The sequence below is a fragment of the Ursus maritimus genome, unplaced genomic scaffold, assembly GCF_017311325.1.
Source record: "Ursus maritimus isolate PB19 unplaced genomic scaffold, ASM1731132v1 scaffold_4, whole genome shotgun sequence".
Classification (NCBI taxonomy): domain Eukaryota; kingdom Metazoa; phylum Chordata; class Mammalia; order Carnivora; family Ursidae; genus Ursus; species Ursus maritimus.
Window position 1 is genome coordinate 62,919,971 of NW_024426552.1, and position 24,826 is coordinate 62,944,796.

General features: G+C 42.0%; 1 long non-coding RNA gene across 3 annotated transcripts; it reads left to right on the top strand.

Annotated features, from left to right (window-relative positions):
* The first annotated feature begins 9,855 nt into the window (after positions 1-9,855).
* LOC103678784 lies at positions 9,856-23,132 on the top strand. 3 transcript variants are annotated; one of them, XR_572754.1, is made up of 5 exons: positions 9,856-10,011; positions 17,048-17,158; positions 17,326-17,447; positions 22,531-22,666; positions 23,041-23,132. It is a non-coding gene; the product is annotated as an uncharacterized LOC103678784 (long non-coding RNA). The 3 variants fall into 3 exon arrangements; XR_572752.1 differs by lacking the exon at positions 9,856-10,011 and adding an exon at positions 16,789-16,842; XR_572753.1 differs by lacking the exons at positions 9,856-10,011; positions 17,326-17,447 and adding an exon at positions 16,789-16,842.
* The last annotated feature ends 1,694 nt before the right edge of the window (positions 23,133-24,826 follow it).

Sequence of the window (24,826 nt, forward strand, 5' to 3'; positions counted from 1 at the left end):
AATTATCTCTGCAGAAGTATAATATATACTTTTAATGCCTATATACACAATAGCTTGGTTCTTTTTCTACTTAGCTATATTTCAGTGCACATTTAGATACACAAATACATCATGAAGTTATTACTTTAATTGTTCTGTGCTTACATTGTTTTACCTTATATTTTCCAAAACCAGTCCTTGAGACAGGGCAATTGGGTTGTGCCCAGTTTATCCCTATTATAAATGGTACAGATATAAATATCATTATTCACAAACTTTTTTTGTTTTAAATTATTTCCTTATGCATTACTAAAAGAAGCAATTGTACATGAAAGGAATAAACAGTTCTAATAATTTTGCCTGTAGAGATTGGTGTAGAGACAGATTCTAAGTCACTGTGCTCTGCAGAATGGACCAGGAGGCCTGCCTTCCCATAAGCCCCTCCAGCAAGGGCTCTTATTCCTTTCATTTTAATTGAATAAGTGTTGTTTTATTTCATATCTAAAGAATTTATTGAAATATTTATCAAAATCGTTTTATTTGTTTCTTATAAATTTATTAAAATGGATTCATTCATTCATTATAATGGCTTAAGCTGACTGTTGCACCAGACTGCCTGGGTTCAAATTCTTGCTCTAACAATGACTTTCAGTAAGTTACTTACTTTTGTTGTGCCTCAGTACTGTGTGTGTAAAATGGCAACAACGAGGGGCACCTGGATGGCTCAGTCAGTTATGCGTCTACCTTCAACTCAGATCATGATCCTGGGGTCCTGGGATTGAGCCCCATATTAGGCTTCCTGCTCAGTGGGGAGCCAGCTTCTCCCTCTCCCTCTGCCGCTTCCCCTGCTTGTGCACTCGCTCTCACTCTGTCAAATAAATAAATAAAATTTTAAAAAATGGCAACAATGACGGCACCTACCTCAAAACCATTTTGTGAAGATTAAATAAGTTAGCTCCTTAGAACTGTTGCTGGTATTTGGTAAGCACCATTTAACAGCAGACCATTGTGAGTGTCCATGAATGCCAGGAACAGTGCTAGACTCCAGAAAGAAACTTGTAAATGCCCCAGACACAGAAACAGTTTCTATGCTCATGAAGCTCACAGACTATTGGGGACACAAGCAATTCCAATATACATAACAGGCATGTGAGAAGGGCACATGGGAAATTCTTCTAACCTGAATATTTGATTTTTACATTAGAGAAGCTACACAAATATTCTGAAATGTTGGTTTGAGGTTATATTTTTTTTTCTCATGTGAACTGTTTAGTCACTGGCATAGTCTACTTGCCCATGGAGTCTAAGTATTTATTACTGACGTGTAGATCTATGTTTTTCAATTTATAAAAGCAACACTTATCCAGCTCTATACATTCTGGCATGCTCCATCCTCAGAGACACGGATTTGCTGTTCTTTCTGCCTGGAAAGCGCTTCTCCCAGGACCACGTGGCCGGTTCCCTCTCCTCTTTCAAGTCTGTTCAAATGCCACCTTCTGTGGCAGGGCTTCCCTATCACCCTACTTAAAATTGCAAACTTCACCTCCCAGGACTCTATTCTCCTTCCCTGATTTATTTTTATCCTTTGTACATTTCACTTCTGTACTAGAAAACTTACTTATTTTATTTTCAGTCTCCACCATTAGAGCATAAGACCCACAGGAATTTTGTCTATTTTATTCTTCACTAGATCCCTAATATTTAAAATAGTGTCCAGCATTCAGTAGGTGCTCAACAAATATTTGTTGAGTAGATAAATTGTCATTTACACAAATGACATGAATATCATGACATATGTATCATTCTGGAACTTAAGTTCTCACTGGACGATACATCTTAGGTATCTTTTCACGTTAGTACTATACATCTTCCTCATTCTTTTTAATGACTGTATAATTGTCCAAAGTAGCATAAGCCATAGTCTTTTTTAGCTTTTCATTAACAGACATTTGAATCATTTCCAATTTGTTTCATCACAAACACTGCTGCACTAACATATCTATCTTTATACAATTATGGTTTTCTTGTAGGAGTTGAATATTGAGTTTTGTCCATTATGTTTATTGCAAATATTTTTCTATTGCTTACATTTTTTATGTTCCCCATGTGGTAAAAACTTCAAACTGAAAATGAAAGTAAATCTCCCTCTCCATCTTCCCAGTTCTTGTTTCTCACATATCTCAGACATAGTGCATATAACAAGCTATGTAACTGAAGCAAAAGTTTCATGAAATATATTTCTCCTTACTACATTCAGTTTACTTTGATATCTTCTGTTCTGTTCTATGAATTTCATTAGAAAAATGCTTATAGAGACCCTTTAAATTGATTTTAAATCACTAGTTCATTGAGACCCGCCTTATGAAAAGCTCTGCCGTCTTTTTCCCTACCCTGTGTTGAACTAGTCTATGGAAGCAGGCACCTGTTTGAGTTTCCTTGTTTGGCAAGCTGGTAGCCTATCAGAACTGGAGATCTCCCTTGAACCCTAGCTCAATTAAGTAAGGTCTAGCTTACTTTTCCCAAGAGTTGAGACCCAGCCACCCTACCTGCCAAAAATGAACAGATGGTCTCGAACTAAGCCACTGCTACAGATGGCAACTACCTGACTTTGAATGTCACTGTCTGCTGCCATGCCTTGTCCACCAGATTGATATTAGCTCCGCTCATACCCCATCTGCCTTGTTAAATAGGGATATCATTTTAAGACTGTTGGCTCACTTCCATGTTGATACTTAAGGGAGTTCACTGTGTCGGATGGAACTGTTTCTAGGTATTGCTAATACTTCAAGTCAGGAAAGGACAGAATCATAACTTTCAAAGTTTTGTTTATTCAAATCCCTGCCCAGCCTGAGTTTGGAGGTATAGGGGGAAAATGGAAAAGTGTTGCTAGGATCCAAATAGAGTTGGGGCTCTGGCGAAATGGACTAGATTCAGGACAGAGCTCTAGGCAAGCAGGATGAGGTCAAGTACAGATGGATACACATGGTACGTTGGAGTATGCAGTAGCATAGTGGACACTTGGCTTGCTGATGCCCAACTGAGACTCACAACAAACGACAACACTGTATATTTAGGCCCCTCCAGCTGGTGGGGCTAGTCTCCTGTCTTGGTCAAGATCAGCTCAAGAACATGGTGACCCTAAGCCCATAGGTTAGGAACATCCATGCCTATAGCTGAAAGTGCTAGGGCATTGCAGGGACTCATAGGAAATAATCAAGAAGAAAGACTCCTTTACTCCTACATTAAATCCAGCTGAGAGCACAATTCGTCTTGTTGGCATTTGACTCAGGACCTGTGAGGAGATCATATTGGGTAAATAATTCAAATGCAAATTGATATGACCAGGACTTGAGCAGATCAGATCAGATAAGCAGATTTTTCTCAATTAGGAAAAGAAGGAAACACTTTTAAAAAGAAACATGTTCTATTCCCGGAAAGGGTTTCCTGAAGGGTGGGCTTATTCACTCACTCACCCAACCATTCATTCATGTATTACGTGGGACACACTTCCCAATGGCTGCCTGTCTTCAGTCATTCCTGCACGGTCAGATGTGTGCATTCCCCTATTTTCTCTGTTTCTTTGGCTGTCACAGGCAGAGGGGCAGGTTTAAGGTACTTGTACAACTGAAATATGCAATTTCTTAGGCAAAATTGTTTGACTTTAGTGTCAGTGGGGCCCTGATGACCAATGAAAAGTGTTCTAGAAGTTGGTTCTACATGACAAGTGAAGGGTCCCTTTCTGCAAATAGCAGCACCCAATAACTCATAGATGTTTTGACATTTCAATCTTTCTTTCTATCCTTCCTTTAAGAATTGGAACAATTCTTGCCACCCTATAAAAGGGGAAAAATCAGTGGGTATAGTTTTAAAAATCATGCTAATATGGGTAAACCCTATTTAGTTGTTAATGGATTACATATGGTCATAGTTACTACACTTAAAAAATATAAATTTTTGGTGTAGACAACTGCAAAGAGGAAAACCAAATTTTCCTCATAAATTTCCCAGATTGTCTCTGTTGATATAATATGGAGATTTTGATAATTTTTTTTCCTGTTACTTTCCTTTTCCAGGCTTGCCAGAATTATAGGGTATTCATTGGTACAAGGAGAAATGGTACCTTGACCCAATTCTTGGCACCAGGTTCAGGGACCATGGATCCTGAGCTGGATCAGCAGCAGGACCCAAAACACCAAATCACAAATCGGGAGCTGGCTAAGATAAGGCAATGGGACAATTAAAGGTGGAAATTCTGTGAGGAAAGGGTGGGATTAAGGTGGTCCTGGGGTACTTGGGCGGCTCGGTTGGTCAAGTGTCTGACTTTTGGTTTTGGCTCAGGTCATGGTCTCAGGGTTGTGAAATTGAGCCTTGTGTTGGGCTCTGTGCTGGGCATGGAGCCTGCTTTAGATTCTCTCTCTCCCTCTGCCTCCCCACCACTCCCACCTCCCTCCCCCACCTAAAATAAATGGTGGTCCAGGGCCAGAATTAAGATATCATAGAAGATGTCAGGCCCAAGAAAGGACAAACTATGGGAATCAAGATCTGAGGGAAACTCTTAGATCTAAGCAGGAAGTAGTGCAAAGAGACCAAGGAGGAAAACCTGAGTGGGTGTCATAGAACCAGATGACATGGTCCAAGAGAGGTATGCCATGGCAGAGCTCATCCTCCTGAGGGTGGATGTCTGTTGGTCCAGAAAGCCTGGGGCTCTGCAGGCAACTGCTGCTACCACACTCAATCAGGTGGTGGTCACTGTGGCTAGTGGAATCCAGGACCCCCTGACTCTATGAAATGATAATGGTAGACTCATAATAGGCAAGTCAGGATCATTAAGAATGGCTAGGGGGTCAGTCCATATTCTTCAGTCTCTGAGGCCTGGGTAAGGTTAAAGGCCAGGATGGCAAGAATAGCAGCTGTGTTACAAGCAATTTGAGTTGAGTTTTCTGTTATTGCATCCAAAACACCCAAACTAACTCTGTGTGTGTGTGTGTGTGTGTGTGTGTGTGTGTGTGTGTGTTTTTAAAGATTTTATTTATTTATTCAACAGAGATAGAGACAGCCAGTGAGAGAGGGAACACAAGCAGGGGGAGTGGGAGAGGAAGAAGCAGGCTCATAGCAGAAGAGCCTGATGTGGGGCTCGATCCCAGATCGCTGGGATCACGCCCTGAGCCGAAGGCAGACGCTTAACTGCTGTGCCACCCAGGCGCCCCATGTGTGTGTGTTTTAATGTATATAGATGTATAAAACAAATTCGGAATGGCTATAGACACAATGTTAAAAGTTGTTATCATGGGGCACCTAGGTGGCTCAGTCTTTAAGCATCTGCCTTCAGCTCAGGTCATGATCCCAGGGTTCTGGGATCGAGACCCGCATTAGGCTCCCTTTTCAGCGGGAAACCTGCTTCTCCCTCTCCCACTCTGCCTGCTTGTGTTCCTTCTCTCCCTGTCTCTCTCTCCATCAAATAAATAAAATCTTTTTTTAAAAAAAGTTATCATAAAGGAAATTATGAGTGATTTTATTTTTTGCCTTGTCTATATTTTCTTTTCTTTTTTAATTTCAACAATGGACTTGTCATATCAGCCAAAGTTCTTGAAAGCTTGAAGCTGACCAAGGCTGATTCAGATGGAAGAGGAGCTTATTGAGAAGATATTTGGAACTCACAAGACCATTTTTGGCAATCTATAAAGACAAGCTTGGAAGGAAGGCAGTTACCAGGGAGCCCAAACCTCACCTTGTCCTTACCAGAACCATTCTGCTGCTGTTGCATTAACCCCTGGCCATGACTGCCACTAACCCCTGGCCACCACAGCTCACAGTGCTGTCCAGTTTTAATTGATGGAGACCACTGCTGCTGACCTGGAAACTCTTCCGCCTTCTCCTGTCTCCAAATGGATATCAGACTCTTTTTGACTATAGCCCCTGCTTCAAAGTTCAGGGAGTTCACACCTGTTTGACCTAGCTTAGGATATTTTCCCATGCCCAAGGACAAAGGAGCTAGAAAGTGAGAATCTTAACTTACAGCTTCTATAGTGGAAGGCAAATTATGCTCCTGCCAAGACTCATAGGTAGGCAAAATAAAAATTAAAAATTTCCTTTACTGGGGCACCTGGGTGTCTCAGTCTGTTAAGCGTCTGCCTTTGGCTCAGGTCATGATCCCAGGGTCCTGGATTCAAGCCCCACATCGGGCTCCCTGCTTAGTGGGAGGCTTGCTTCTCCCTCTCCCACTCCACCTGCTTCTGTTCCCTCTCTCGCTGTATCTCTCTGTCAAATAAATAAAATCTTTTTTAAAAATTTACTTTCATAAAATTTTTGAAAAAGTAGTAAAGTAAAACAAAACAAAAGAACCCGATACATACCCAACCCAACCCAACCAAACCAAAATAAAAGTTTAACATAAATGGAGTCCTTTAATAAAGATCACTAATTTTTTAAGTAAGAAAAATGGATGCACACATTTCTGACATATCTGAGGAAAAAATTTTATGAAGCCATCTGATTTTATGTACCTTTCATATTTGAAACACATTTATCTTGTATTACATGGTTTTCTAGCCAAAAGATCGATTCAGAATACCTGCCATTTTTTCAATCTCTTTGATGAATTAAATGTTACTAGAAGCTATTTATTCTAATGTACCAACAGGTAAATTAGATACAGTAAATTACGTATAGTCTAATGGTCTGGTAAATTAGATATAGTCTGAAGTTTTAAGAAGCTGAACTTCCTATAAGCATGGTTAGTGGAATAACAGAGTGCTTCTTCATGCATATATTTTTTGTTATTAAATATAGAATTTTTTAGATTGTCAAGAATAATATGTACTCAATGCCACGTTTACTAGCATTAGCAATAACTATATTTAAACAAGCAATTTGTAGGAGAAGAAAGGGATAAAGAAAGGGGGGTAATCAGAAGGGGGAATGATGCATGAGAGACTATGGACTCTGAGAAACAAACTGAGGGCTTCAGAGGGGAGGGGAATGGGGGAATGGGATAGGCTGGTGATGGGTAGTAAGGAGGGCACGTATTGCATGGTGCACTGGGTGTTATACGCAACTAATGAATCATGGAACTTTACATTAAAAACCAGGGATGTACTGTATGGTGACTAACATAATCTAATAAAAAGTATTATTATAATAAAAAAAAGCAAGACTCAAAGAAATCCAAAGAGTTAGGTACGATTAATTATATTTGTCTTTATCTCCTTCAGATTTTCTCTCCTACATTTTCTGAATACAAGGACCAGAACAATTTTCTTTAAAATGTCAATTTCATCATGTTATTTACATGCACAACATATTTCAGTATTTCTCTGTGCCTTCAGCAAAACTCCAGATTCCTGAGCTGGCATTAAGGTTTCTCTTCAATGTGGTGGCCCCCAAATCTATCCTTCCAGTTGCATCTACTACTGTTTCCCCACATGAACCTACAGTTAAAGCCAAATGGGTCACTGAGCAAGCCTTGTGCTTTCTTGCCTCTGTGCCTGTGTTTTTACCATCTTCCCCACATAAAAAACCCTCCCCAGCTCTTATTACCCATAATCAATTTTACTTCTCTCTAATAAAGAGTTCTCATGTTCTGTATGAAACATCCGCTTTCCTAGCCTGGTTGAGCCAATCCTTTGAACTCCTATAAAAAAAACCATCCAACTTTCCAGTTCTTAATGGAGATGTCAGGTTGTGGGGGGTGTCACCATTTGTTATCACTAATCATTTAAACAGGAGATCATACATTTTAAAATAACCAATTAGAGGAAACAATTTTAAGATTCTCTCCCACATTAACACCACCGTCTATCACTTCAGTCTTGATAGGCTTTCTTGGTGGGGAGCTACTTCTATGGCACTGGTGATTACACACAACCAAGGGTCTGCCTAGGAGTGTGTCCACTTATATGATTCTAAGCTCAGAACGTCATCATTCACTCAGCCTGTCTGTTAGCCCAATACTCATGGGTCATGTGGGTGAACCAGAGTCTTGTGAGAACATTGAGAGCCTCATGCAGGGATGAAGGGGAAAGGAGGACCTTTGAGATGACTCTAAATCTATAATGAGCCTGGTAGGACCCTATGGGGTGGAGATGTTGGGGAATGAATTACAGTTTGGGTGTAGAGACATGTAGCAGGTTAACATGTAACATGTAACCTTGTTTGGGAAAGCACAAGAGATCATCCTCATCTCTACTCCTGCTTAGTTAGAGACGCCCAGAAATAGTTGGGTGGAATTTGAGAGTGATCAGATTTTCCAGAATTGAAGGTGACAGCAGAGCCAGAGAAATGCCATTTTTACCATTACTGACTATTTTATTTCAGACAGGTGTGGCCTGGGACAACATGGGTTATATTCAGATATGTTTGTCATTTTAAGGCTCACAAAAATGATAGATAAAAATAGTTGTATTTAGGTGAAGGGGTTATAGGTAATTTTTGTGGTAATAGTTTAACAACAAATACTGTTATTATTAAACTGTTACCACAAAATTAAGAAATATTAAAAATATGAAAATGTTAAACTGTTATAAAATTTATGGATATATATATATATATATATAGTCAAAGGAACACATGTGTTCACACTGGTCCAGGACCAATTTCTTTTTTTTTTTTTTTTTAAGATTTTATTTATTTATGTGACAGAGAGACAGCCAGCCAGAGAGGGAACACAGCAGGGGAGAGGGAGAGGAAGAAGCAGGCTCCCAGCCGAGGAGCCCAATGTGGGACTCGATCCCGGAACGCCAGGATCACACCCTGAGCCGAAGGCAGACGCTTAACGACTGCGCTACCCAGGCGCCCCCAGGACCAATTTCTGACTGGTCACTTCATGGCTCAACGACAGCTGCCACGCTAGGGACTGTTGGCCCCTTCTGATTCTGTTAGGAAAAGTCAATGTGGTTGGAGACAGAGGAAGAAAGGGTTCTTTTAGGACCTGAGTTGGGAGAAGTGAGGCAAGGAGTCACCGCCTGCACATCAAGGAAAAGATAAACAAGAAACTAAGTGATACAAGCTTTCTAGAGACCGAGGTCAACGTGTGATAAGATCGAGCAGCAGATGGAATAGTCTTCAGTTCCAACCCCATGCCATGTTTTCCTCCTTTGATCTCGTTTTCTTCCATTTCTACTTTTTATCTTTATTAAAGTTCATGAAAGCATGTTTCATTTCTTGGCTTACTTGGTTCTGTTTTTTGGAACTTTCTTAGGACAGCTCATTTTCTGCCTGCTTCCCAAGTGCCAGTTCTTGCTTTATTATCAGGTGCTAACTGGGGGATCCTGAACCCCACACAATCCCCTATAGGCCCCCCGGAGATTTCTCCACATTGGCTGTCTATCCCCCAGGCTGCCACCTGCTGTCTTGCCTTGTAGTAGTTCATCATCAATTCCTATCATCCCTGAGAACGTGCTCTGCTCTGACCATAACTCATCTGACCTTAGGAACTGTGTCCTGCTCCAAATACAGAAGGCACAGTGTGGCTGAAGACAGGCCCAGGCCGTCCTCCCTGGGCTTACTGCACTGTAGAGGTTTTCTGGCATTCACCATAATTTAGATGGGGGCCTCTTCAGACTTCATGAGTATGAAGCAAGTCTGGTCATTATCACGTGACTCCCTCACTCCCACCCTAGTGGCTTGCTACTTCTCAGATTTATCTGCTGCAGTTACTAAGAAAACCTCACCTGGACTGTAGTCGTTCTTCAGAGCCTATGCGAAAGCCTTCATTTTGTCTTTACTTGGTCTGTACACTACCCCAGGTATCATGATCTAGTTATTACTGGGGAATCTTCTGAGACCCTGACAAAGACCTTGATCTGGGGTCCAGGTTTCCATCAGTGGGGGCTTTATGTTTAACTCCCAGTATCTTGAGGAAGTGTCAGGGCTGTTTAATGCCCCAACATTGCCAAATAATGGACTTTCTGTTAAACTCTTAAGGCATGAAGAATTTGACTGATCCCACTGTGACCCTGACTTTTCTGCGACCAGCCAGAACACTCCAGAGTTTACAAAGATTTCCACACTCCCATGAAATACTGTGGCCTCCAGGTATGTTATAGATCAGTCTTCTCACACTTTAATGTGCATGTGAATCACCTGGGGATTTTGTGAGAATGTAGACTCTGACTCAGCAGATCTGGGTGGGGTCTGAGATTCTGCATTTCTAGCAAGTTCCCAGGTAATGCTCATACTGCTGGTCCCAGGACTACACTTTGGCTGCATGACTTTGAAGGAAGCAGAGGAAAAACATTCCAGGACATAATTCCAAATTATTGTCCTTCTGTGGATATAAGTTTCTTGCAGCTGGAAAGGAAGTTACCTTTAAGGCTAATGAAAATGGCCTTAATCCACTTGGCCCTTGTAATCTCCTCCCAGACAAATAACATTTCTTTGTGAGAAAGCAGAGATAAGGGAACTGGTTAGAGTCCAAGAGGAATCCAGACATCTGTCAGTATTTGTACCCCACTGCACATATACTCCCTCAAATACTCACCTAAACATACTCATTCCTCACCCACCCACCTAGTGATGTCGACGGTGATTCAGCTCTTTGGGTCCTAGGACAGGGCAGAAGAGAGGATGTGAAATTGCTCAGTGACTGGAAAATGGTTAGTTTTGGATGGCTGGGACTTTCAGAGAAGGGTTCTTTTCTCTTCAATCTCTACCTGCTGTCCAGGTGGTAGTTGGCAGCTTGCTGGGCTGGGCACTGTGGGAATCAGAAATAAATACATAAAACCTTATCCCGGCTCTCTAGACACTTGCCATCTAATGAGGAAGACACATGCGGGCAAATAACAATGGAATGATGTATTAACTCTTTAGTAGTTGTACGACAAATATGGTTTGAACATATGTGGTAAGAGGGTGAGGCTGAAGTTTGGGAAAACATGGGCAAGGCTTCACAGAAGAGTGGCATGGGAGTGAGGACTTTTCCAGCTGAAGGAGGCATGGCAGGGTAGTCTAACCAGAGTATCCTGACAGGTTTCCTTGAGGGAAAGCCTGGGAAGGAAGAGCACCCCCAAAGAGGAGTTCCCAGGACCAAGGTTTTCCAAAGCACACAACACAAGAAAGGTGATTGAAAGTGAGGCAAAGGCTCTTGCTTAATATTAGATAAATGTTTGGTCAGATGGAGTTCCTGCTGAGGTATGAGGGAAAACCCTCTTATCAGTTTTAATGTTTCTCTGAGTTTTTTGTAAGTATCCCTAGTAAAGGTAAAGGTAGATAAGAAACAGTTGTTGGGTATTTATGAGCTTCTCAAAGGTCTCTGCACCAGAAAGACATCAAAAAGCTCTGGGGACAGGCCTGTTGTCTAGGGTCAGCTGCAACAGGGCAAAGGGACATAATTGCCATCTAGTGGCCCAGACCCACGAGTGGGAGCTCCCTTCCAGGCATCCATAGTTTCTTTCTTTTCTTGGACTTTTAGAAAAACTTATTGAGGTATAATTGACATACTCAGGTGTACAACATAATGACTGACCTTTGTATACATTGCAAAATGGTTACCACAAGTCTAGTTATCAACTGTCACTTTACAAAGTTAATACAATACCATTGACTATATTCCCTGTGCTGTACATTGCATCCCCATGACTTTTTATTTAATAACTGGAATTTTGTACTTCTCAATCCCCTTCCCCATTTTGCCTACCCCCCTCAACCCTCCTCCCTTCTGGCCACTACCAATCTGTTCTCTGTATCTGTGAGTCTGGGTTTTGTTTTGTTTTGTTCTTTAGACTCCACTTGTAAGTGAAATAATGCAGTACTTGTCTTTCTCTGATTTATTTTACTTAGCATAATACCCTCAAGGTCCATCCATGTTGCAAATGGTAAGATTTCATTCTTTTTTATGGCTGGGTAGTATTCCATTGCGTGTGTATATGTGTGTGTTTGTGTGTGTACATAATAATATGTATATTCATCCATCCATCAATGGATGAATGGATAAAGAAAAAAAAGAGACTTCTTTACCCATTCATCCTTTGATAGACACCTAGGTTGTTTCCTTATCTTGGCTATTGTAAATAATGCTGCAATGAACACAGGGATGCATGTATCTTTTTAAACTAATGTTTTCATTTTCTTCAGATAGATACCCAGTAGTGGAATTGCTGGATCATATGGTAGCTCAATTTTTAATTTTTTGAGGAAACTCCATACTGTTTTCCATAGTGGCTACACCAAGTTACATAGCCACTAACGGTGCATGAAGGTTGCCTTTTCTCCACATCTTTGCTAATACTTGTTATTTCTTGTCTTTTTTATTCTAGTTATTCTGACAGGTGTGAGGTGATATCTCATTGTGGTTCTGATTTGCATTTTCCTGATGATTAGGGATGTTGAACATCTTCTCATGTTCCACAGGTCATCTGTATATTTTCTTCAGAAAAAATGTCTCTTGAGATCCTCTGTCCTTTTTCTTTCTTTTTTAAAAATTTATTTATTTGAGAGAGAGAGAGAAAGAGGGTGGGGGGTGCGCAGAAGGAGTGGGAGGGAAAGTCTAAAGGAGACCCTGCACCGAGCATGGAACCCAACATAGGGCTTGATGTGGGGCTTGATCTCACGACCCTGAGATCTTGACCTGAGCTGAAACCAAGAATCAGAGGCTTAAGTGACTGTGCCAGGAGCCCCTCCTCTGTCCTTTTAAAAATTGGATTATTGGGTTTTTTTTTTTTTTTTTTTTTGGTTATCGTATTGAGTTGTATGAGTTCGTTATATACTTTGGATATAAAAACCTTAGCAGATGTATGATTTGAAAGTATCTTCTCCTGTTAAGTAGGTTGTCTTTTTGTTTTGTTGATGGTTTCCTTCACTGTGCAGCTTTTTAATCTGATGTAGTCCCAGTTGTTTATTTTTGCTTTCATTTCCCTTGTCTTTGGAACCAGATCCAAAAAGTATTGGTATGACCAATGTCAAGGAGCTTACTGTCTATGTTTTCTTCTAGGTGTTTATAATTTCAGTACAATCCTTTCAGGTATGGAACCATCATGGATGGCTTCTACAAGCCATTTAGTATAACCTCTTCCACCCTCTTCCAGGTCCTGGTGCCTCTGTTTGCTTCCTGGAGAACATTTGTCCAATGATAAAAATGTCAAATGGGCAGTATTACTCAAAAAATTAATTCATACAAAAGTGTAAAGAATTACTCAGAAAATGCCTGTGCCTGCTGCTGCTCCTGTGTCTAATTTGGTAGAGGAGAGGAGCGGATGGAGGAATGGTGGAGAGCAGGAAGAGCAGGGGTGGAGGTCGGGGAGTGGGCTGTCCCTGAGAGACAAGAAACAAATACAGGAAGAGGTGGCCAGTCAGCAGCCGCCTTCGAGTTTACTTGTTTACCTTCTCCTGGGAAGGAGCAAACAGAGACTGCTCAAGATATTATTTTTAGAGCTATTTTCAAGCAGTGTGGCTAGAAAGGGCTGTGGTATTAGCTGGCTATAAAGAATGTTGAGCATGCTTAGCTTTCTTAGAGAAGGACTTTTTTCTAGGTGCACCCACATGTTAAATTAAATGCTCTCAAGAAAGAAATCCTGTATCTGTGCCCCTTGAATGATGTGGGGGGCTCTCTGGCGCCCTAAGGGGTCTCATATGGCTTTCTTCTGGCGTCGGGTTTTCTGCTGGACTCCACTTCTCTGGGGTTCCTTGAGATTTGACAAATTCTTACATTACTCAGAGAGAGCCCAAGGGCTCCTTCAAGGTGTGAAGAGGTATTTTCAGATGAGGAGGCTGATGTATGGTGAGGCAGAACCATTACAGAGCAGGTGAGAGGGAGATTAGAATGAGTCCACAGTGGAGAGGGAGTCAGAAGGGGCAGGAACCAGGTTTCGTAATCAGACAGACCCTGTTCTCATCCTGGCTTCTTCTGAGCTGTTCGACAATTTAGGCAAGTTAGCTCTGGCCTCAGTTTCCTTTTCCATAAAATGGATATAAAAACCGTTAATGTTATTGTGAAGATTTTTAAAGGCAATAAAGAATGTAAAGCACAGAGTCTGGCTCCTCTGAGGTGCCAGTCATTCCCTTTGAATGCCTACCCTGGAATCTCCCTTCTAATTATCCCATTTCCTTCACCCTGCCTCCTCACCTCCCTTGGAAGGGTACCTCAGTCTCCAGTGTTGCTCAAAGATCGCCCTCTTCTAGAAGGAGCAGTTCCCATTTGACGTGGGACAAAACCAGAATGAGAATACGGAAAGGATGAAGCTTTGGAGAGCCTGTGGGTAGATGGCCTTTTTTTTTTTTTTTTTCAGAATACCTGGGCTTCCCTTTGAATCACTTCCTCCCTCCCATGCTCAGGGGCTGTAAGGGGCCCATTGCCAAAAGTCCAGGGGTGAGTGGCTCAGGGTGCTGCTGCTCTGAGTCTGAGCAGGAGAGAGAGAGATGCTCTTCCCCTGGGCACGAATTCTTTGGTGCCCGTTTACAAAGGGCTCTATTCACCTTTGAGTGTTAAAACCTCAAATGTCTAGGTTAAGCATCTAGGCCTGAGGGGAAATGTCCTGGGGAGACTCTCAGCTGCTTTTGGCTTGGGCTGAGATTTGGGTAAAGTACCGGACTCTTTTTTTAAATTTGATAAAATATAAATAACATAAAATCTACCATTTTAACCATCATTAAGTGTAAAATTAAGCAGCAGTAAGTGCATTCATATTGTTGTGCAACCGTCACCACCATCTATTTCCAGAATTTTCTCATCCTCTCATACTGAAATTCCATACCCATTAAATAAGAACCCCCCATTTCCCTCTATCCCTAAACCCTGGTAACACTATTCTACTTTCTGCTCTATGAATTTGGCTATTCTGGGTACCGTATGTCTGTGGAATCATATCATATTTGTCCTTTTGTGTCTGTGCAGGCCTCTTTTAAAGGGAAAAAATTATATATTACAGGTTTACTCTATCACCTATTCTGATGTTGCTTGTGCACACACACACACACACACGTGTAAATGTAGGTGTGAATCTTGTGCTCTATTTACAGCTTACACAATTAGAAAACCAAATTATCAAGCTGACCCTAAAAATCCACAAAACCCTATATGATTAAATTTAATGTGAGAGATGATGTTTTGCCAAAACAAAACCCCCCAAATTAGTTAATAATTGAAAGACTTTTGGTTCTGGCTATATATTTAATTTTTTTTTCTGCATTTTGACTTCAGTTGTTTTAATCCAGAGAATAAACTGTTTGCACAAGTGTGTTATAGAAAATGTCACTAGTAACATCACAGCTTGGTTTGATAGCACAAGATAATCAGACCACACACTTACCCATAAGATGACAGCAAGCAATTCTTGAAGACCAACTTTAATGAAGTGTTTCTAGATAATAATGTAAAATTATCTTTTCTTAGAGATAAGATTAACATGGTGATGTTATTAAAATCTGAATTACACGGGCATCTAATCTAATTCTTATTAGAGTTGGGAATGGAAAAATCCTTTATTGCAATTATCTACTTCTTGCTGCTGATGAACTGCTGCAAGTTGGTAACCACAAAGATAAGCTCTAAGCAGTAGATTCTGAATGGGGGATCACCTGCTTTGGCCAGGTCCTCTTGAATACAGCATGCTTATAAAACTGTTCCAGTTGTCTATTGCTATGAAACAAGCAATCACAAAATTTGTGGCTTGAAACAACACTTGTATTGCTCACAAATCTATGATTTGGGCAGAGCTCAGTAGGGATGGCTCGTCTCTGCTCTACTAGGACTTACCTGAGGTGGCTTGAAGAATGGGAGCGAGAATCATCTAATGCAGAGGCCGGTAAAGTTTTTCTCTAAAAAACCAGATAGTACATTATTTTCACCCTTGTAGACCACATAGTTTGTTGTAACTACTAAACTCTGTCATCGTAGCAAAAAAGAAGCCATAGACAAATAAATGGGCATGGTAGTGTTCCAATAAAACTATTATAAAAATGGGCAATAGGTCAGGTTTGGCAGTTCAGAAACTGCTAACCCTTGATCTAAAAGCTTGCTTGCTGACATGTCTGGCAGTTGACACCAGCTGCTCACTGGGACCTTGTCTGGATCTTCCAGCCAGAATACTTAGATGTGGTCTCTTCATGGGTCCTGAGCTTTTTTGCAACATAAAGCTATGTTCCACGGGCAAGTGTTCAGACAGAAAGAACCTGGAGAAAGCTCTATCTTTTTTATAACTTAGCCTGAGAAGTCATGCGGCATCACTTCTACCATGCTGAGGTCAAAGGGGATGATATACACTCTACCTCTTGAAGAGATAGTGACAAGGTTCTGAAGAAGCATGTAGGACTAGGAATATTGCTGAGCCCATTTTTGGATAACACAGTCTTCCACGTTTACCATTTGCCGTGTGAAGACTTGTTCTCCAACTACTTTTTACATTCAAACCATCTCAAAATCCTCCCTTATACACACCAGACCTTGATGCCATTGAAGCTTTGCTTGCGCAAACCTTCACAAAGCACAGCCTTAGGTACTGAAATTTCACAGAGCATTCTAAAACCGTCATCCAGATGATCAAGAACATGCTAAGAATTATTTTTATATTATCATTCAAATAAAAAGCCAAATTTAAAAAATCTTAGAGAGACCTTGCGATTCTCTGAAAACATTTTCTTCATTTGAGAGACACTAACGTAAATCTTTGGCTAGAGTGGAAAACCAATTCCTCCCAGCTTTCACATGGTCTAGTCCAACTTCCTGGAGCGAAGGTTGAAAGTCCTGTAATCGTAAGCTATGTGCATTTGCTGCAAGAGTCCTCTCCCCAGAGCTCCCTTGGGAAGCTGTAGTTCAAGGATTTGGTCTTGGCCATCTCTGTGTCTTTCGCTCAGAGGCACTGCTGACAGCCCCGATTTAATGGTTTTTAACTGTTTTCAGCTGCCCTGTGGCTCTTCTGCAGCCTTTTCACAGCAGTATGAGGAAAAGATTCTCTTCTTTCTTCAGTATTTAGAATTCTGGTTGACCTGTCTTACCTTTTCTATCATCTTCCAAAAGCCTTTCTTAGGGTTTGGTTTGGTGTCCCACCTGGAGGACTGGATACCTGATGCAGGATACCAGTGGGTAGAAGAGAAAGCATGGGAACCCTTTCCTGCTTAACCATCTGGTTTCTCGTTCTAGGTTTTCTGAATAGATCTTAAGAATGCCATCCACTCTGATAAAGCCTTGCTGAGTGAGATCCTCATTCAACATTTTTAGTGATGGAAGGGGCCTTGGGAAGCATGTCTTCAGGTAAGGAATACCTGCATTCAGAGACTCTGTGGTGGCTAGACTGAATTACCCTATCTGATCTGTACGGAATAGTGTAAGCACACGAGAGGCCTCAAGGAGTCAATGACTGTAAGGCAGGATGGTGCTAAGAGCTCACCCCTCTCACATCCAACATGTCTTCTTTCCAGGTTGTTGGATGCTGAGCTTTTTCACAGTTGGTCCAGGGACTGAGGGCAAGGGCCCAACTGGTATGCGGCTGGGGAGACCTTTTTACTGAGCTATTGAAAGGAAACAGCAACATATCTCTGAGGTGGGGAGACACTTGCTTAAAGCTATTTTGCTGTTTCTGTTGCATTTGTTACTGAGGAGCTGAGCTGTGGGCCCTCCTTTTTTCCTGCACATCCATAAGGGGTCTCTATCTTAAGATGCTTTCCCTCTCCTGCTGTTCATTCCTCCACTGAGAGCCAGACCTTCTTTCTGTGACTCATGCAGTTGCTGTAGAGATAATTCTGATGGCAGAGGCAGAGGCCATTGATTTGAGAGGAGGAAAGCAAGCCTCCTCTCATCATGCAAATACCCCTAATTAAGAAATCCAGAGAGAGATACTGTGTCATGGAAACATAATTTCCTTTGACTCAGAGAGTTTCAGGAATTGCTGCAGGCTATCAACCTATTTTGATTTCCTGGGTTAAATGGGTTCACCCTTTGCCCTGAGTTTTCTTGAACGAAAGGGAATTCAATCCAACATTGGTGAATTATCTTCTCTGTGCCAGGCATGGTCTTAGTAACTTGAGAACTAGGTATGAACAACAGAGTTCCTGCCCTCAAGGAGGTTACAATTGATTAAAATAATTAAGTGGTAAACCCCAATGGTATGCAGATCTTGATAGAAAGGTAAAATTTGGACACTGTTACGAGCTGAACTGTGTTCCTCAAAAATTCATATGTTCAAGTCCTAACCCCCAGTACCTCAAGTGTGACTTTATCTGGACATAGAGTTTTTTTGTTTTTTTTTTTTTTTTACAAAGGGAATTAAGTTATAAAGTAAGGTCATTAGGATGTACACTAGGGAGAGAAGTCTGGAAGAGATCCCTCACAGCCCGTAGAAGGAATCAATCCTGCTGACATCCTGAGTTTGGACTTACAGCCTCCAGACTATGAGACAGAAAGTTCTGTTCTTTAAGCTCCCCAGTCCATAGTACTTTGTTATGACGGCTCTAGCAAAATAGTATAAACACTCAGTGGCCCCCTTTCCACTGTTGTACGATCTGGTGGAAAACCCTGGGTGGATAGAAATTAAATGTTTGTAGAGTTTGAATTTGCTAGACATTTGATAAATTCATTCATTTATTCATTCCCCATCTCTTTACTCTGGTTTATTTTTATTACACTTTATCTGGGAAATTATTTTATCTTTTGTTTATTTGTTTACTGGTTCTCCACCTGCTTTTTGATAGATGTGTAATATGTATTTGTTGAAGAAAAATTTATCCCTACTCATTCTCTTTACTCTCTCCCTCTCCATTCAATATTCAAGCACCTTTTATGTCCATTCCATGTTCACCCCTGTCAGAACAAAAAGAAGTTCAAAGAATGGCTGTTGACTCAGGGGTGCTGGATCATAACTGTTACAGAGGGAAGGTGCAGTGGGCCAAAGTGTACAGGAAAAGGCTCATGGAGGAGAAGGAATCTATGCTTGAGATGAAAGAAAAGCCCAGGAGAGAGTATAGGGGAGTCCAGAATGTTCATATTCCATCAGCCTTCCTTAACACCTGGGAGCTGTGTTTAGGGAAGAGTGGGATTGCTCCAGACCAGAGGCTGGGCAAGGCATGGGGATGGAGATGATGGATAGAAGTTGGAGCTTCCTTCTGGCATCCCAGGAGGCCGGAGCCAAAGCCCAGTGGTTCTCAACTCTGGTTGCACATGAAAATCACCTTGTGAACTTAAAAAAAAAATGTTAATATAAAGACCCTACCTTGATCTGGGATGTCCTGGAAACTGTAGGCAGGGCTTCAGAGAGAAGAAATCCCTTTAGGATGGGGACTGACAACAATGGCTTATAGTGCAGGACCCACGCTGCCCTGCCCAGTCATGAGACTCTTGTAGTTCTGGAGTGATATAGGGATAACTGCTGGAAATTAGACATCTGGCTGCATTCCACTGGTATGGCCTCCTTTTCCTGATGGTAAAAGTGCCTGCTTGTGACATCAGAATATGTTGACAGATCTGTATCCTGTTTCCGCTTCTGTGCTATATTTTATGGTGGGAGCAGTAGCAACAGTAGCCAAAATAACCTGGTCTCCTTCTTCTTAGGACCCTTATGCTTCCTGAAGGTGTTCATAGGAACCACCTAGAGAAGTAGTTTTTGTTGTTGCTGCTTTTTATTTATTTTGAAGATGTTGGGGGGATCCAGAGTTTTAGGGATCTCACAACTTGGGTCCTGTTGGCTTAATTTCATCCAGCATTACTGTAAGGCCCTATCCTAATGCTTGGCCTATATAGTGGACTTTCACTCATGACACAGCAGAGATCCTCTGAAATGCTAAACTCCAGGTTCAGAATGAAAGAAAAATACTGCCATATTTCTTTTCATTTGCATACTCTTGAGCAAACAGAAAGGGAGGAACAGAAAGAGAGTTGGTCAGTCTTTAAAAACCTAGAAATGTTTGGGATCTACCAGGCAACAGGTACTGTGCAAGATATTGTGGACATGAAATGATAAATTAGACGTTGCTCTTGCCTTCCAGTCTCTGATAATTTAGTTGGAGGGGCAAGAAATGAACATGTGAAAAGTTAACAATAAAGGATTTCTATAACAGCTCCGAACAATAGAATTGTTGTCAGGGGCATCACAGGAGTATATAATTTATCACCAAAAGAATTCTGAGGCCAGTTGGAACTGGCCAGAAGAAAGTGAGGTCACTTCAGGCCAGGGTAGTCAGGATGAGGGAGAGATGGGTTGGTGTGAACAAAAGTTAGAGCCTGTAGTAGTGTTGGCATGCTCTGGAAACAGGCGGAAACCCATTTGGCAGAAGCAAGGAGAAGAGTTTTAGGCGAGTGGAGAATGAGGGAGGGCAGAACTCCATAATGGAGGGCCTTGAACCCCAAACCAAGATGAGATTTCATCTTGAAGAAGTGGGAGCAATGAAAGCTTTTCAGCAAAATGGACTTGAGTTGAAGAGATTCTATGGCCGTCCCCGAGCCTCAGCAGAAGACCTATGGTCTGCAGTGTTTCTAGTCATCATGGGATCTTTTGGAACCCTTGTCCAACTTCATCGTTTTGTGCCACTTAAAGGACACGGTGCTTGAGAAAAAACTTCCAGCTTGAAGGACTGGCCATAACTTTTTTAAATAAGGGAATTACTTCTTTTCAGTATCAAGTGTATGTGGCATTGAACTTAGGGGGCGGGAGTGACCAGGTAGCTTTAGAAAGCTCCCTTCCAGCCTCCACAACACTGTTCAATGACTCAGCAATGGAGGTTTTGCAATAGGCTTATAGAACTAGATCAGCTTGCTTTTCCTAAGGAAACCTTAGTGTCCTAAGAAAACCTCAGCCTGGGCCCCTGCCCTGCCGGGTTGAAATGCCTTCTGTCTTCTGGTAGCACGCCTGTAGCACATGCTCTGGAACTAGTGTCAGGGAATCCAAAAACGGCCTTGGAATCAAGTCAGATTTCAGTTCAAGCTCTCCCTCTGCCTCTAACCACTTGTGTGACGTTGGGCTAGTTACCTGACCTCTTCCAGTTACAGTTTCCTCATCTGTAAAACAGAAACAATAACTACTTCATGGGGTGGTTATAGGTCTTAAGTGAGACAAGGATTAAGTGACACACAGTAAGTATTTTTTCTATTACAAAGTCCATAATATTTCTATCAAGGAAATTAGTTGTGTCTTTTGGCTCCCCCCAAAACAAAATCAGATTTCCTGACTTTCCACCTACACCTTTTCTTCTAGGCCTGCCCTAAAATTTGTGCCCTACAGGTGGCTCTGCTCCCCAAAGTGTGCCTGACCTAGAAGGGGTTCAAGGAGAAATTACTGTTGCCCAAGAAGTGGGCTGAACCAGAGGGTAATCCTCGCTTTGCCAGATCTATTTAGAAGACCCTTCGCTCTGGAACAAATTGAACACAAAGAAGGGGGATTTGGGTATAAAGCAAGAAAACAGGATTTCTAATTGTAAATCTGTGTTTCCCAAACAACTTTCCAAGACACATGCTTCTATATAATGTTTACTCTGCGCCAGGCACAGTTCAACCACTTTACAAGCATTAATTCATCGAATCCTCATAACAACTGTATGAGGTAGGTGTTATTATCCCAGTTTACAGTTGGGGGAACTGAGCCACAAAGAAGTTATGCAACTTGCTGAAAGTCACACAGACACACAGGTGACTTTGAGCTCTGGCATTGCCATGGGGAAAACTATTGTACAAAAACTAGCGGGGAAGAGAGCTCATCTAAAATGCCTTCTTTTGACAAAGCTTTCAGGTGTTGTAACAAGGGATTTAAACTCAGGTGAATCAACAACACTGTCATCCATGATGAGATACCTGAGCCTTGCTTCCCAGGTGACCTCAGCTCTTGGGAGTGGCATCACTGGGGTCCTCCTTGAGACAGTTCTGGCTAGGCTGCTCTTCTTTTCTTGATCTATTTCTTTTGACAAACATCTGTCGTGCATCAGCCATGTACTGGGCACAGTGCTAGGTGCTGGGGACACCAAGGTAATTATAAACAAGTTGTAGACTCACGGCCTCGTGGGGAAAGTCGAGAAATGAAACGATGGTCACATACATACTGAAGAAAGGGCTCTACAAGGGTATCCCTGCCTTTCTTCACAGAAGTGAGCCTCACTTTCTCTAATTCAGAACTGGAGCCAACACATTCATTTACAAGAGAAGTAACTGCCACAGTCTGTCCGCTGACAAAGCCAAGCAGGGTGCCTTTTGTTCTCTGTCTTCCTCCCTCCTTCACCACATCTCCCACTCTCTGTTCTTTGATCTTGTCCTCCTTCCCTTCTTTTTTCCTCTTTTTGCTTTTCTCTTCATTATCTGCAGACCTTTCCAGGGCCTCTCCCAAGCACTTATTCTCTGAGCCTACCTGTCTTTTTAGTATATTTAGACATCCAAAGTAAGTCAAAGAATGAAAAGGGTTGGGAATCACCGACCCAGATCTTGTCAAGTTCATAACCGGTTATTTTGTCTTGTTACACTGGCATTTCCTGCCTCTTTGTGACCTCAATAGTGAGTTGAACATCCCAGGTTGCTCCCTTATTCAAATGCAGTGTGGCTGGGATTGCTAAGATGAGGAACATTTCAGGGAGAAAGAGATCAGAGTGGGTACCAGAGGTGAGGAAGAGCCAAGTCTGAGTACAAAGAGTAACGTCTCTCCTTGTTTTCAGGCCCCAAATGCCATCTCTGCACTAGACCTCCCTTGACAAAGCCCAGCTGCTGTTACTGGGAAAAGTGTAGCAGCCAGAGGATACAGAGAAAGTGCTTCATTTGGGGCTCTGAGAAAGGGGACTAAGGAAGCTGATGGTGAGAAAAATGAACAGACTGTCCTCCTACTAATGCTGCTTGTTCCTCAGTAACAAGCCTGTGAAGAAAGCATCTTTAAGAGAAGACCTTAATCACACTTTCCTGCTTCTCTTCCATTAACTCTATCATTTCATCCTCCTTCTCCCTAAGAGACTTAAAGTACTGTAATTTTCAGAATTCAGTTATTTCTGGGTCTTCTAGTGATATTGTTTCTTGCTTTTAATTCATTGGAAAGCAGTGAAACCAGATGGCTCTGCCTCCCTTTCTGAGGCTTTGCTAGCCCCAGAACTTGTTCCCTGCCTTCCTTTGTTTCATCCACTTACCTGTCCAGAAATCCAACCATCAAACATTTATTGTGCTTATACTTTGTGCAGAGCTCTCTGGAGAACACAAAGATGGAGAAGACAAACTCAGTGCTTTCAGGAGGAGGAGACACATCTGCGCAGGAGACACGTCTAAATATAATAAAAATAAATACAGATACAGAAGAGATTTTGTGGAACTTGCATTGACTTTTCTCTTTACCATTTTAGAAGTGATATGGCTCTTTAAAACAAGCCTCCTACATTCTGATGCTTTTTTCTCTGCTATGAGCTCCAGGAAGGCCAAGTTAATCCTTTCAGGAAAGAGAGTTTTGCCGCAGGCCAGGAGAAAGGAATGGACTTTGGGATCAGGATGGACACCTTCAACCCAAAGATTTTAATCAGCAGGACAAGATATGCTTGGGTCAGAATCAGGCCTGGCTCCGTGGCAGACCTTAAAACCAAGAGAGACAGACATAACCCAGAGCACAGTAGTAGATGCAATGTTTCCTTTTTCAGGATTCCTTTGAATAAGTTACTGTCCTTTCTCCTAGAGCATAATGGTCAAGAGCATCCAAAAGTCATGATACACTCATCCCTTTAAGAATTTCATCACTGGATTAGCTGGTTTGAGGTAACAGATCTAGGAAAGGAGCTGGTGAGGAGTGGGGGTGGGTACACTGAGTGAACAATAGATTTGGAGACAGTATTTGAGGCAGGCAGTCATGATATTTGTCACATAGGTGTGTTTTTTTTTTTAAGATTTATTTATTTGAGAGAGAGAGAGAGAGAGAGAGAGAACTTGAGTGAACGTGATGGCGGGAGGAGCAGAGGGAAAGGGAGAGAACCTTCAAGCAGAGGCCCTGCTGAGCGTGAGCCCAACTTGGGGCTTGATCTTACGACCCATGAGACCATGACCTGAGCTGAAACCAGAGTCGGATGCTTAACCAACTGAATCACCCAGACACTCCATGGCACATAGTTTTTAAACCAAATGATAAACGAGGAAAATTCAGGGTCGATTCTTCATCTCTTCAATCAAGTCTATCAAAGGTTACAAAGTCATTCTAGGTAAAATGGATAATAGAAGCCTCTATATAACTGAGTTCAAAACATGGACCCCAAAATATCCTTCTATATTTAGCTAGGGGATCAGTCCATTTTATTTGGGGGTGTTCAGACTCTACCTGAGTCTTGAAGGATGAGTAATTCACAAGGTGCACAAAGTTGAGAAAGAGATTCTAGAGAGAAGAGGGATGGAGATGTGAAAGTGTCGAGATGGTGGGGCTGAGGTATAGCTGCAGAGAGAGGAAGAAGCTAGAAGTGCCAGGTTTAGAGCCTGCATAGTCCACATTAATGAATGGGAGGCTGCTTGAAGCTGAAGGAGGTGAGGCCAGCTACAGGACCCCCTGCCATGGGTGGGAAGAGTGGAGGGTCTCCTGAGTTTTCTCGATCCACTGGGGCGGGTGTTTCTGGGATAGGAAGCTGCACAGGGAGGTCACGGAAGAATCTGTTACAAAGGCAAGTTTGGTAGAAGATATACTTGGAAGCCAGGGTGAGCCAGTGGCAACGTTGACAGCTGCTTTGTGTCCACTCCCTGGGTGTGTTCCTCTCCTCCGCCGCACGAGACCACAATTTCTAAAGAGACTTGCTTTGGGAGCCCTTTCTGGTTTATTAAGGTGTCACCTGGACAGCATACAAACAGCACAAGTGGAAACTACAAACCCACAGACAGAATAAATTATGACATTTGCATTTAAAAGTAAACGGTAGAGGAATCCGTGCTCCAGGAGGGCTTCCCAGTCCAGTGTCTGGAGATTCACGAAGTGTCGGCAGCCCTGAGAGTTCAGGACCAATC